Source organism: Rattus norvegicus, chromosome 1 (assembly GCF_036323735.1).
Source record: "Rattus norvegicus strain BN/NHsdMcwi chromosome 1, GRCr8, whole genome shotgun sequence".
In the NCBI taxonomy this organism is placed as follows: Eukaryota; Metazoa; Chordata; class Mammalia; order Rodentia; family Muridae; genus Rattus; species Rattus norvegicus.
In genome coordinates, this window is record NC_086019.1 from 84020565 (window position 1) to 84035857 (window position 15293).

General features: G+C 36.5%; 1 pseudogene; it reads right to left on the reverse strand.

Annotated features, from left to right (window-relative positions):
• Sult2a1-ps1 (sulfotransferase family 2A member 1, pseudogene 1) overlaps positions 1-15293 on the reverse strand; it is a 128264-nt pseudogene that overhangs the window by 109301 nt on the left and 3670 nt on the right.

Genomic DNA, 15293 nt, shown 5'->3' on the forward strand with positions numbered 1-15293 from the left:
ACATTGCACCTCAAACAATAATAGTAGGAGAATTCAATGTCCCACTCTCATCAATGGACAGACCATAGAAAGAGAAAATAAACACAGACACAGTCAATATAATAGAAATTATGAACCAAATGGATTTAACAGATATTTATAGAATATTTCATCCTAAAACCAAACAATATTATTTCCTCTCAGCACCTTATAATACCTTCTCAAACATTGACTCTATAATTCGTCAAAAATAGGACTAAACAGATACAAATAGATTTAAATAATCCCATGCATCCTTCAGATCAAGACAGACAAATATAACTACAGAAAGCTCACATATTCATGGAAGTTGGACTACGTTCTACTCAGTGATAACTTGGTCAAGGAAGAAATAAAAAAAATTAAAGACATTTTAGAATTTAATGAGACTGAAGGTACAAGATATCCAAACTTATAGGACACAAGGAAAGCAGTGCTAAGAGGAAAACTCATATCTGAGTGCTTCCAAAAAGAAACTAGAGAGAGCATACATTAGCAGCGTGGGCACACAACTAAAACTCTTTTTTTTTTCTTTTTTTCGGAGCTGGGGACCGAACCCAGGGCCTTGTGCTTGCTAGGCAAGCGCTCTACCACTGAGCTAAATCCCCAACCCCCCAACTAAAACCTCTTAAACAGAGGAGGAAAATACAGCCAATAGGAGTAGAAGGTAGGAAATAATCAAATTCAGGGCTGAAATCAACCAAGTAGAAAAAAAAAGAAGTATAAAAAAATCACTAAAAGCAGGAGCTGCTTCTTGGAGAAAATCAACAGCATAGAAAAGCCTTTAGCTAGAATAACCAGAGGATAAAAAAGGGTATCCAACTTAATAAAATCAGAAATGAAAAGGGAGACAACACAAGAGAATTTGAGGAAATTCAAAAAATCATCAGATCCTACTAAAAACGTCTATAATGAACAGAACTGGGAAATCTAGATGAAATGAATTTTCTGGACAAATATCAGGTACCAAAGTTAGATCAGGATCAGATAAACCATCTAAACAATCCCATATCACCTAAAGGTATAGAAGCAATTATTAAAATTTCCCAAAGAGAGCCCATGACCAGATGAGTTTAATGAAGAAATCTACCACATTTCCAAAGAAGACAAAATACAACACTGTCCAAACTATTCCACACAATAAAAACACAAGGAGCACTACACAATTGGTTCTATGAAGTCACAATTACACTTGTACCTACACCACACAAAGACTCAACAAAAAAAAAGAGAAATTCAGACCAATTTTCCCTATGAATTTTGACAAAAAATACTCAAAATTCTCACAACTCGCATCCAAGAACCCATCAAAACAATCTTACATCATGATCAAGTAGGCTTCATCCCAAGGATGCAGGAATTCTTCAATATACAGAAATGTATCCACAAACCCAGCTATGTAAAAAATTCAAAGAAATAAATGCATGTTCATTTTACGAGTTGCTGAGAAAGCATTTGACAAAATTCAACAACACACCTTCATGATAAAAGTCCTGGAAAGATCAGGAATTCAAGGCCTATAAGAATACATAGTAAAAGCAATGTACATTAAACCAGTAGCCAACATTAAACAAAATGAAGAGAAACTTGAAGCAATCCCACTAAAGTTAGGGACTAGATAACACTCCCCACTCTCTCCCTAAGTATTCAATATCATACACGAAGTCCTAGCCAGAGCAATCAGAAAACATAGGAGGGCAAAGGGATACGAATTAGAAAGTAAACTGTCAAAATATCACTATTTGCAGATGACATGATAGTACAGTTAAGTGATCTCATAAGTTCCACCAGAGAACTACTAAGCAGGAAAAAAAGATTCAGCAAGTGGTTGGGTATAAAATTAACACAAACAAATCAGTAGCCTTCCTCTACTTAAAAGATAAATAGGCTTAGAAATAATTAGGGAAATGACACCCTTTACAATAATCACAAATAACATAAAATACATATGTGTGACTCTTAACAAACCAGTGAAAAATCTGTATGACAAGAACTTCAAGTCTACAAAGAAATAAATTGAAGAAGATCTCAGAAAATGGAAAGATCTCCCATGTTCATAGATTGGCAGAATTAATATATTAAAAATGGTCACTTGCCAAAATCAATCAACAGATTGAATGCAATTCCAATCAAAATTTATACTCAATTCTTCATACAGTTAGAAAGAGCAATTTGCAACTTCATTTGGAATATCAAAAGACCCAGGATAGCAAAAAATTAACTAAACAATAAAAAACTTCTGGGGGAATCGCCATCCCTGACCTCAAGCAGTATTACAGAGCAATAGTGATAAAAAGTGTACGTATTACTACAGAAACATGCAGGTAAATCAGTGGAATAGAAATGAAGACCCTCACCTATAGTCACTTGCTCTTTGACAAAAAGCTAAAAGCATCCAGTGGGGGAAAAAAAGATAGCATTGTCAACAAATGGTGCTGGGTCAAGTGGAGGTCAGAATGTAGAAAAATGTCAATCTAACCACACTTTTCACCTTGTAAAAATCTTAACTGCAAGTGGATCAAGGACTTCTAGATAAAACAAGATACACTTAAACTAATAGAAGAAAAAAGGGTGCAGAGCCTTGAATGCTTGGGCACTGAGGAAAATTTCCTGAACAAAACAAAGATGACTTATGTTCCCAGATCAAGAATCAACAAATGGGACATTATAAAACTGAAAAGCTTCTATAAGGCAAAGGAAACTATCATTAAAAGAAAGCAGCAACCATCAGATTGCGAAAAGTTCTTTACCAATCCTACATCCAATAGAGGACTATTAGACAAAATATACAAAAAACTCAAGAAGTTAAACTCCAAAGAGCCAAATAACCCTACTAAAATGGGATACAGAGCTAAACAATGAATTATCAGTTGAGGAATAGTGAATAGTTGAGAAGTGCCTAAAGAAACATTCAAAATCCTTATTCATCAGAGAAATGCAAATCAAAACAACCCTGAGATTTCACCTCACACCAGTCATAATGGCTAAGATCATGAACTCACGTAACAACAGATGCTGGCAAGGATACAGAGAAAGAGGAACACTCCCCAATTGTTGCTGGGATTGCAAACTGATACAACCACTCTGGAAATCAGTCTGGAGGTTCCTCAGGATATTGGACATTGCACTACCTGGGGACGCAGGTATATCTCTCCTGGACACATACCTAAATGTTGCTCTTACCTACAACAGGGACACAGCTTCACTACATTCATACTGCCTTATTTATTATCGCCAGAAGCTCGAAAGAACCCAGATGTCCATCAATAGATTAATGGGCACAGAAAATGTAGTCCATCTACAAAATGGAATACTATTCAGCTGTCAAAGAATATTACTTTATAAAATTGATAAGCAAATGGATGGAACTGGGCAATATCATACTGAGTGAGGAAACCCAATCACAAAATACACACATGCTATGCCCTCACTGATAAGTGGATATTAGCCCAACAGTTCGAATTACCCAGGATACAACCACAGACTACAGGAACCTCCAGAACAAGGATCAGGAAAGTGGATGATTCTGTCCTTTTTAAAAGATGGAGCAAAAAATATTCATAGGAGTGGATATGGAGAAAAAGTATGCAGCAGAGTCTGTAGGAATGGATATTCATAGCCTGGCCCACCTAGACATACAGCCCAATTATATACAGTCACCAAAACTGAAATCAAGAAATGCATGCTTACAGGAGCCTGATATTGCTGTCTCTGTAGAGGCTCAGCCAGAGCATGTCAAATAAAGAGATGAATGCTAGCAGCAGACCGTTGGACTGAGAACTGGTTCCCCTTTGGCAATATTAGAGAGAGAATTGAAGTAGCTGAAAGGGATTGCAACCCCATAAGAACAACAATACCAACCAAGCAGAGCTCCGAGAGACTAAACCACTACCCATAGAAGACACATTTTCAGACCCATCACTCCAGCTGCATATGTAACAGAAGATGGTATTGTTGGGCAATAATCAGAGGAGAGACACTTGGTCCTGTTGGACCCCCCAGTGCAGAAGAATGTCAGATGGGTTTGAATTGGGGTGGTTAGGGAAGGGGAAAACCCTCCTAGAGGGGGACAGGGATGGAATTGGGGCTTATGGCCAGCAAACCGGAATGTGTATAACATTTGAAATGTAAATTAAAAATAGTCAATAAAAAAGAGAAAGAAAGCTGGGAGTAGATTGGATTAGGGCATCCTGTCAAGTAGTCCTCACAATAGTAGGTAGGCTGATATTAGGTGATTGTCTGTGGGATGATGTCATTATGCAAGTGAAGGCAGGTAAAAGATAGAATGAGGCCTGTCATTGGATGAGAAGGAAAAATGTATGGGAACAAAGTTTGAGGGAAGAAGAGGAGATTGGAAAGGGAAAGCAGAGAAGCAGCCACGAGAACATAGAGGGAGATGTTAAGATTCTACTCAGTACGTTACAAGTTGTTATGAATTTTCTTAAGGAATGAATGGGTATGGGGCTTTGTATGTTTTGGGGGAGCAAATATATGTCATCAATTGGATCAGAGATTATTGTGTTATATATTCTTTATTGTGGTGATATGGGTTTGGGAGAATGTCAGGCAGCAGAGACACTGGGCTGTCACAGAGTTGGGATATATATTTCTAGCATGGTGAAGATTGCCTTTGGAACTAGACGGATAGATAGACTGTTGACAGGCTCAGAGAGAGGTCTTCAGCAGTGTTTAATGGGATGGAGCAGAGCAGGAAAGACAAAGACGTTTGCTTTGCTGACTGAGATTAACATATCTATCAGATATCTAGGGACACCGTGGTGCTGGATCTAGCTGGGGTAAAGGCAGCATTTTATTTTTTAATTCTTACAGCAGCTGATGGCACCCAGTGTTTATATTATTACTCTGGAAGAGAGTGCAAGATGGCGAACAAACCTGCTAGATGAGAATCCACTAGTAATCTTAAGAGTTGAGAGAAAGTTTTGTTTTCTACATAAGAGGGGGCCAGCACCATGTTGAATCATGTGATATCTCAAGCTCAGGAATTTAAGCAAAGAAACAGAAACAGGCTGGGCTGGCAGGCTGTAGGTCGACAGTTCAAAGGTATTAAGGTTAAATAAACATCTGAGGCTCCAGGTAGAGAGCTTGACAGATTGATATATTTAGGGGCAATACCCTGGTTTAATAAGTTGATTATGGATAATGGAGTTATAGGTATTTAGTTTGTTTTATGAATTATACCACTAAAGGCCATATGGCTTGTAGATGTCAGGTAGCGAGGGTTTGTGGTTATTTTTGACATTTACCAGAACAGGAAGCACAGATTCTCTTAACATGTGCTCCACAGAATTTTGGGTTAATTTCCTAATGTGACAGATTACAAAAGACTACCAAGCTCATACACTATTTTTTTTAGCTTACTTCCTTTTTAAAAAATGCTTAATCTTCATAATATACTTGACTTTGAGTTTTATGGTTATATTATTACTCTGGAAGTGAGTGAAAGATACAAACTTTCCTGTTTGCAGACTAAGAAACACAGTATTACGGAAAAATGGTTTTGTTTTTGTGTTTTTTAAAGTCTGATTAGGCTCCGGAAACCTCACAGAGTCATAATGATCAGATTTGAGAGAGGGAGATGTCCTGAAAAACTAGATTCAAGAGAATAAAAAAAAGATATCTCTTTTCTAAACATTTGTCTTGAGAATTATCTTTTGCAAAATGTACCTACTTGGATTCCTGGTCTCAAGGACTTTCACATTGATCCAGTCAAGAACCACATCTGGCTACAATATTTGCTTCATTCTTCCTAACTCCTACCAACAAGGATATCTCAACACCAACGTACAACTTGAAAAGATGTTGAAGAGTTAATACCCTAATTCTCTGGACTTTAGCGGGGCTGAAGGTGATTATTCTAAGGTTGTTTTATGAGGAATTTAGAAATGGTTGTAATTTAACAGGGAGAAACTGGCTTGTTTGAGTTGTACAATCATAATCTCATTTGGTAACAAAGCTAAAATCATATCTTTTCTTGGTATATATTTTATTAGTTAAAAAAGTTTAAAAGTAAAAGTATTAAAGTCAGTCCTTCTATTGATGCCAGTACAAATTTCTGAATTGATTACATATGTGAATTAAGAGCCAAATAGCAAATTGATGTCCCTAAGTATGTTTAGAATACTTTCAAGATAATAAGATAATTAACAAAAACATTCCAGATTAATTTATATAGATAGACTGTTTTCAAAAATGTCAGAAATCCACAAAATAAGAGATTTAAAGTTATTTATCTTTGGTTGAGACATATCTCCCCTTAGGATTTCCGATTTGGCAGTTTTAATGAATAAATTGAGCATCTCATCCTCCAGGTGTGATAATGCTTTGTGTCTGGGCAACCACTGGGAAGAAACTGTCTGTTTCATCTTCAGATTATACTGTCCAAAATGGGACACCTTATTCAGAATAGTTCTTGACTGATAATCTCTACCAAGCCAAAATTATCAGCCCTTCGAGGATTCTGCATGTCAAGAGTCTGTCAGTTGATTTTGGACAAGAAGGCTGAAGACTTGCACTCACGTGTTACTAACATAGGACTGTGCTAGTGGAGATTTGTCTCTATGGCCTCTAAGTTCTGGAAACCATCTTAGGCTTCCTATATCTAAGGTATTTTGTCATACTCAGATTTCTGACAGGGTTGAAGACTGATTAAAATCTCATAGTTTATCAGGCCATTTAACTCTGAAAGCACATATTTTGTTAGATAGTTATCAGATACTGTACAAGGTAGCCAGGATATAAATAGGTTTTAAGCCTTTCTTTAGCTGCAATGGATAATTAAATGTTCTGTTTATCTAATAATGTATTGAACTCAGTGTTAGATATATTTTATGCTTTAAATTACAAAATGATAATGGTTGTACTCAGCTTATATTTGAGAGAAAAAGTTTTGTTAATTAGACAAAAATGGTGCAATGTAGTGTGATGTCACTATGCAGGTGTAGGCATGTACAAGATAGAATGAGGTCTGTCATTGGATGAGTAGGAAGGATGGGTAGGAGAAAGTTTGAGGGAAGAGGAAGATACTGGAACGGGTAGACAGAAAGCAGCCAAGGGAACATGGAGGCAGATGTCAACATTCTACTCTGTATGTTACAGGTTATTTTGAATTTTCTTAAGGGATGAATGTGTATGGGGCTTTGTATGATTGGGTGGTCAATTACCTCTCATCAATTGGATCAGAGATTATTGTGTTATCTGTTCTTTCTTTTGGCGATTTGAGTTTGGGGAATGTCTGGTAGCAGAGACACTGGATTGCCATGCAATTAAGATGTATATTTCTGGAATGGTGTAGGCTTCTTTGGGAACTAGATGGGTAGAGAGATTATTGACAGGCTCAGAGAGAGGCCTTTGTCAGTGTGCTATGGGATGGAGCAGAGTAGAGTAGACACTATCCTGATTGAGATTACAATATCTATCTGATATCTTGGGGCACTGTGGTGCTGGATCTAGTGAATTTAAAAGATAGCCTTTGATTTTACATAATTTTACAGCAGCAGTTGTCCTCAAAAATTACTCAGCTGTGGATACTGTGACCTATACTTCAAGCAGCCTTGCAACACATGCTTACTGATCAATAATGTCTATTGTGTTCTGGGGTAAATAGCCAATTCTTGACTGCAATTGAAAAGAGTTCACAGCTAGTCTACATGGTCAAATGTCCACCTTGTGGAGGAAATAGACTCTAGTGTTGTAGCTGTCATTCTTATTCATCTAATCGGACATGATGTGAATATCAAATTATTTCTATATAGCCATGCCCGTTTTTTGTTTATATATCTCTACTGTAAGTTTGATTGAAAGATGCTTCTTGCAGTAGGCAATGGTAATTGCAAAAGTGCTAAGAATAAGTGCCCTTTTGTGCTCACCATAAATAAAACATCTATAGGCTACAATAAAGACTAAGAAAGCATCAAGGAAGAGGGTAGGGAATGATGTAAGAACTATGATGTGGGCTATTATTGCTATCAAAATACCTGCACACATAAATGGAAATATCAATAATGTAACCTTTTTAGATATAATTAATATATTGCAGGAGAATTTTAAATAAAAACAAAATATAAAGAATCTTCTTTCCCAATTTTGAAAATATTTTGGAGACATATAAGACATTAGGATTTACAATATTTAGAAAGATGCATTTTAACAAAATGGTAGATGATCAGGAAAATGTATAAGATTTATAAGAAATCATTCCAAAAATGACTAAGAAAATACACAAATGAGAACCACAGGAGGAAGAAATAACATATGTTATATTTTTGTTGTTGTGATACAACACCATGTACAAGGCAACTTAAGGAAGATAGAGCTTGTCTCATGAATTCAGAGGCAGATGCTCACAGTGAATCATTTAACTGAGAAAAGGGCACACAATGCAGGAATTAGAGAAAGGACTGAAGGGGCTGAAGGGGTTTACAACCCCATAAGATGATTAATCTCAATCAACCAGAACCACAGAACTTCCAGGAATTAAACCATCATCGCATATACATACATCGCATATACATATACACAGATGGATCTATGGTACTAGCCACATATATAGCAGAGGATGGCCTTGTCAGGTATTAATGGGAGAAGAGGTCCTTGGTCCTGTCAAGACTTGATTCCCCAGTGTAAGAAATGTCAAGGCAGGGAGGTGCAAGGGAGTGGGAGAATGTGTGTGGGAGCAACCTCATTGAAGCAAGGGGAGATTGCGGGTTTCTGGAGTGGGTTTCTGGAAAAGGGATAGCATTTGAAATGTAAGTAAAGATATCCCATAAAAATAAGTAATAAGGTGTTGGGGATTTAGCTCAGTGGTACAGCACTTGCCTAGCGAGCGCAAGGCCCTGGGTTCTGTCCTCAGCTACAGAAAAATAAATAAATAATAAAAAAGGAAGAGAGAGATTGTTTATTGCAGGTAGAGCGATAGGAACAGAATGCTGGATTTCATTGCCTCAACTACAAGCAGGAAGTGGAGGAGTACACCAGAAGTAGCTGAAGGTTTTAACCTCTCAAAGACCAACTTGAATGGAATACATCCTCCAACAACGCTGTGCCTCATAAACTATCTGTAAAAGTGCAACCAACTGGGAACCAAGTGATCAAATATGGGAGACTATGTGTGGAATTTCTTATTCAGATGATGACTAATGTCATTATCTAAGTTAGATCTGGAAAGACAAGTTAAGCCAAATGGTGCTGAAATGATATGTCATGGGGCAAGCTGTGGCTGTGTCCTTTTCTTTGGTCGTGTGTATATGAACAGAAACAATTGAAATGATGATGAGCTGGAGCCTAAAGACTGGTTGCATGTACAGATAAAATAGAGCTTACACAAGATACTAAGGGGCTAGATATATAGGAAAGTTAGGTGGCACACATGTAATTTTGAGTTTGAGCTACAGTAACAAATAAATAGTGTATACAGTAGATATTTGTAGTTCCAGGAATCAAGAGGGAGCAGAGAGAAGTGCCAAGATTCAAGGTCATCCCTGGATATACAGACAGTTCAAGGTCAACCTAATCAATAGGGGTGACTCTATCTGAGATTTTTAACAGTTGGGTTATGGAACCTGAATTTCTGATCCCTATAGCAAGGTAGGATTCCAGTAGAGGGATAAAATAGCAATCCACTCATAAAACTTTGTCCCTAAATGTGCCTTGCCTACAAGATGTGCATGAACAGTGTTGTTGCAGACACAGAAGGAATGGCAATCAATGACTAGACAAATTGAGATATACCATGGGCAAAAACAATCACTGACACTATTAGATACTCTGATATGCCTGCAGGCAAGAGTCTAGAATAACTGTTCACTGAGAAATCCCACCTAGCAGCTGACTAAAACAAATGTAGTAATCCACAGCAAAATATTAGATAGAGCTTTGGGAGTCTTGTGGGAGAGTTGGAGAAAGGAGTGAGGGACCCAAACAGAGTAAGAACTACAGAGGAAGACCAAAAGAGTCAACTGTCTTGAAACTTAGGGCACTATCAGAGACTGAAACACCAACCAAAAATGGTTGCATGAGCTAGACCTAGGGGCCCTGTACATATATAGCAGGTTGGTCTTCACACAAGTCCCTCAAAAACTGGAACCAGGTTTGTCCATGAATCTATTTCTTGTCTGTAGAACTCGTTTTCCTAACAAGGCCACCCTGTTTGGCCTCAGTGTGAGAGGATGTACCTGGTCCTCCAGAGATTTGATGTGAAATGATGGGAAGATAGCCTAGGTACACCTACCCCTTCTCAGATTACAGAGAGGGGAGAAAAGGAGATGTTGGGAGGCATTGGGAAGAGAGGGGTGCTGGACATTGTGATATAAATGAATAAATAAATAAATTATTGAAATAAATGTCTCTGAGTTTCCCCCATCTCCTATATTTTACAGAATACTAACCATTTCCTTTGAGGAAACATTCAACGTAAGTTCCCAGTGAGTCTGGTTTCTTCTCCAGGGTGATCTTACTCCAGAAAAAATAAGCAGAAACAAGAACATCTCTGGGATTTCTGATGAGATATATCACCTTAAAGGGAAATATGTAAGTGAAGGTGAGTATTCATTGCTCATCTTTTAACTGGCATAATTTCTATGTCAAATATCAGTGAAATATCCACGGATTTCAAAAAATATTTATTACTTTTATGTGGACAAAACATACACATGAGTGAAGAAATCTATAGTTATAATTCCCCTTTTAAATTTTATTTGATTTATAAAACTGGAACTACAAATAACTAGTTTATTAATAATGTAAAAATAAAACCCAAACCAGAGTGATTGAACAGTTGTAAAGATCACCATAGTAATTGTTTATCTAACAACAAAGGCCCAGGCCTTAAATTATAAATACAAGTAACATTGTACTGACTGAGAAGATTGTACTAAAGCATTTAGGAATATAAACATTCATTTAGGAATATATTAGTGATAATATATATATATATATATATATATATATATATATATATATATATATATATACTAGAAATATGTATGTAGGGATACCAGGGATGCAGGATTCCCTTACTGGCTGGTGAGGGGCACAGTTTATCCATTTTGAACCTGTACCCAGAGCATACCTGGAGTGCTGGCTCTGTACAAACTCCTAAAAACCCAGAGGGAGCTCAATGCCCAGGTCATCTGAAATGCTCAGGATCATAGGATCATGGAAGAAACTAGAGTCCAAGTACATCAGACACACCCAGGAACACTAGAATTTTGAGACACTCAAGATAACAGTTGAGGAGACAACATATTTCTCAAAAGTCAGCGAAAATGGGACACCCACAGGAACCAGGGTAACATAAACATTGCGGAGACAGAGGCACAGGTTCCTTCTTGCTTACACCTGTGCCAGGAACTAATCTAGGGCTCTGACTCTCTACTCATTCATGCATCACACAGAGAAAACATGATTCCCAGGAGCTCTGACACAAGACCGCAGGACCTTGGTCACACCAGGATTTCAGGATCTCTGAGGCAGCTTGAATACCAGGAGCTCTGACACACCCAGGATCTCAGGATCACAGGATCACAGAATCACAACATCACAGAGACAGCTGTATTCTGAGGAGTTCTGAAACAACGAGGATCACAAGATGGACAGTTTCAAGTCAGAGCCCAAAACAGCAGGTAGCACTAAAAGTAAGCAGATGGTGAGAGGCAATCACAAGAACATAAGCAGCAGAAACCAAGACTACATGGCATCATCAGAACTGAGTACTCCCATTACAGCAAGACCTGGATACATCATCGCAACAGAAAAGCAAGATTCAGATTTAAAATCATAACTCATGATAATGATACAAACTTTAAGAAGGGCATATTTAATACCTTTAGAGAAATACAGGAGAACACAGGTAAACAGGTAAAAGTCCTTAAAGAGGAAACAAAAAAATCTCTTTAAGAGTTACAAGAATGCAAAAGCAAAAAAAAGGTGAATGGATTGAACAAAACCAGCAAGGATCTAAAATTGGAAATAGAAATAATAACAAAATCACAAAGAAAGACAACCCTGGAGATAGAAAACATAGGAAAGAGATCAGGAGTCAAGAGATCAGCAAGCATCATCAATAGAATATAAGAGATAGAAGGGAGAATCTCAAGTGCAGAAGATACCAAAGTAAATATTGGAAAAACAGTCAAAGAAAATGAAAAATGCAAAAACTCCTAAACCAGAACATCCAGAAAATCCAAGACAAAATGAGAAAACCAAACCTAAGTATAATAGGTACAGAAGAGAGTGAAGATTCCCAATAGGGCCAGTAAATATCTTCAACAAAATTAAAGAGTAAAAATTTCCCTCACCTAAAGAAAAAGATACCCATGAACATACAAGAAACATACAAAACTCCAAAAATATTGGTACAGAAAAGAAACTCACACTGTCACATAATGATGAAAACACAAAATGCACAAAACAAAGAATATTAAAAATAGTAAGGAAAAATTCAAGTGACATATAAAGGCAGACCTATCAGAATTACACCAGACTTCTCCAAAGAGGTTCTAAACATCAGTAGATCCTGAGCAGAGTTCATTCAAACACTCAGAGACTACAAATGTCAGCACAGGATACTATATCCAGCAAAACTCTCAATTAACATTGATGGATAAACCAAGGTATTCCATGACGAAAAGAATTCTTTCCACAAATGCATTTCAACAAAGGATAAGAGATGTAAAACCCAAGAAAAGGAGGAAAACTACGCTTTAGAAAAAGCAAGAAAGTAATGTTTCACCAAACCCAAAATAAGATAGCCACACAAACATAATTCAATCTCTAACAACAAAAATAATAGGAAGCAACACTTTTCCTTAATAGATCTTATAACATCAATGGATTCAATTCCTCAATAAAAAGACATAGACTGATAGGACAGGTTAAAAGTACCCAGCATTGTGTTGCATATAGGAAACATACCACAGTGACAATGACAGACACTAACTCAGAGTAAAAGACAGATATTTTTTTTCAAGCAAATGATACCAGAAAGAAGCTGGAGTAGACATTCTATTATCAAATAAAATCATCTTTCAACCAAAAGTTTTCAAAATAGATAAGGAAGTTCATGCTTGTAGAAGAAAAAAATTTATCTAGATGAACATTCAATACTGAATTTCTATGCTCCAAATGCAAGGGTACTTACATTCATAAAAGACACCTTACTAAAGCTCCAAGCACATATTGCAGCTTGCACAATAATAGTTGGATATTTCAACACCCACTGCCATCAATGGACAGATCATGGAAACAGAAACTAAACTGAAACAGAGAGAAAGTAAAAGAAGTTATGAATCAAATGAATTTAACAGATATTTATAGAATATTTCATCCTAAAACAAGAGAATATACTTCACCACACCTCATAGTGCCTTCTTCAATATTGAACATATAGCTGATCACAAAACAGGCCTCAACAGATACAAGAAGTTTGAAATAATCCCATGCATCCTAAGAAATAACCACGCAAAAGGGCTAGACTTCAATCACAAGAAAGCAACAGAAAGCCCATATATACATGAAAGCTGAACAGTGCACTGTTCAATGATAATTTGGTCAAGAAAGAACTACATTCAGGACTATGGCAATTGAAAGCACAACAAACCCAAAATTCTGAGAAAGAAGGAAAACGGTGCTAAGAAGAAAACTCAAAACCCTCAGTGCCGAAAAAAAAAAAAAATCCCGGACAGACCATACACTAACATCTTAACAGCACACATAAAAGCTCTAGAATGAAAAGAAGCAAATACACCTAAGTGGAAATAATAGACTGCAGAAAAAATCAAACTCAGGGCTGAAATCAACCAAGAAGGTATTAAAAGATATATACAAAAAAGCAACGAAACCAGGAGATAGTACTTTAAGAAAATTAACAAGATAGATAAACCCTAAGTGAGATTACCAGAGGGCACAGAGAAAGTATCTAAATTAACAAAATCAGAAATGAAATTAAGGACAAAACAAAAAAAATGAAGGAATTAAAAATTATCAGATACTAGTACAAAAGACTGTACTTAAAAAAACATAAAATCTGGATGAAATGGGCAAGTTTCTAAACAAATACCAAATACTAAAGTTAAATCAGGATCAGGAAAATAATCTAAACAGTTTCATAAGTCCTAAAAAATAGAATAAATCATTAAAAGTCTTCAAACCAAAAGAAGCCCAGGACCAGAAGGGTCTAATGCAGAATTCTATCAGATCTTTAGTGAAGACTTATCACCAATACTCTTCGAAGTATTCCACAAAATAGAAACAGAAAGAACGTTAACCAATTTGTTCTATGAAGCCATAATATCACTTATATCTAAACCATACAAACACCAACAAAGAAAGAGAACTTCAGACCAACTTCCCTTATGTATATCAATGCAAAATACTCAATAAAATTCTAGCAAACCGATTCCAATTACACATAAAAATGATCCCTCAAGTAGGCTTCATCCTAAGGATGCAAGGATGGTTCAATATGCAGAAATACATCAACATGATCTACTATAAATGAATTCAAAGAAAAAACGTGCAATCAGCTTATTTGATGTGGAGAAAGCATTTGACCAAACTCAATACCACTTCATGATAAAAGATTTGGAAATATCACAAATTCAAAGCCCATGCATAAACATAGTAAAAGAAGTAGACAGCAAGCTAAATGGAGAGAAACTTGGAGCAATCCCACTAAAATTAGACCTATACAAGGCTGCCTACTCTCTCCCTACATACTCAATATAGTACTTGAAGTCCTAGCCAGAACAAGTAAACATCAAAAAGAGGTCAAAAGTATACAAATTTGAAAGGAAGAAGTAAAAATATAACTATTTGTAGATGATATGTGAATATGCTTATATGGCCCCAAAAATTCCACAGTAGAACTCCTAAACCTGATAAACAACTTCAGCAGAGTGTATGGATACAAACTTAACTCAAACAAAACAGTAACCTCTTCTACTCAAAGCACAACAGATTGAGAAAGAAATTAGGGAAACAACACCATTCACAATAGTCAAAAATAATATAATAACTGAGATGTGATTCTAACCAAGCAAGGGAAAGAAAATTTCTCTAAAGGGAGAAATTAAAGAAGACCTGAAGAGATGGGAAATCACCCATCATAATTAATTGGCAGGATTAATATTATAAAAATGGCCATCTTGTCAAAAGAAATCTACAGATTCAACGCAATCTCCACCGAAATTCCAACTCAATTCTTCACAGAGTTAGAAAGAGCAATTTGCCCATTCATTTGGAATAACAAAAAAAAAAAA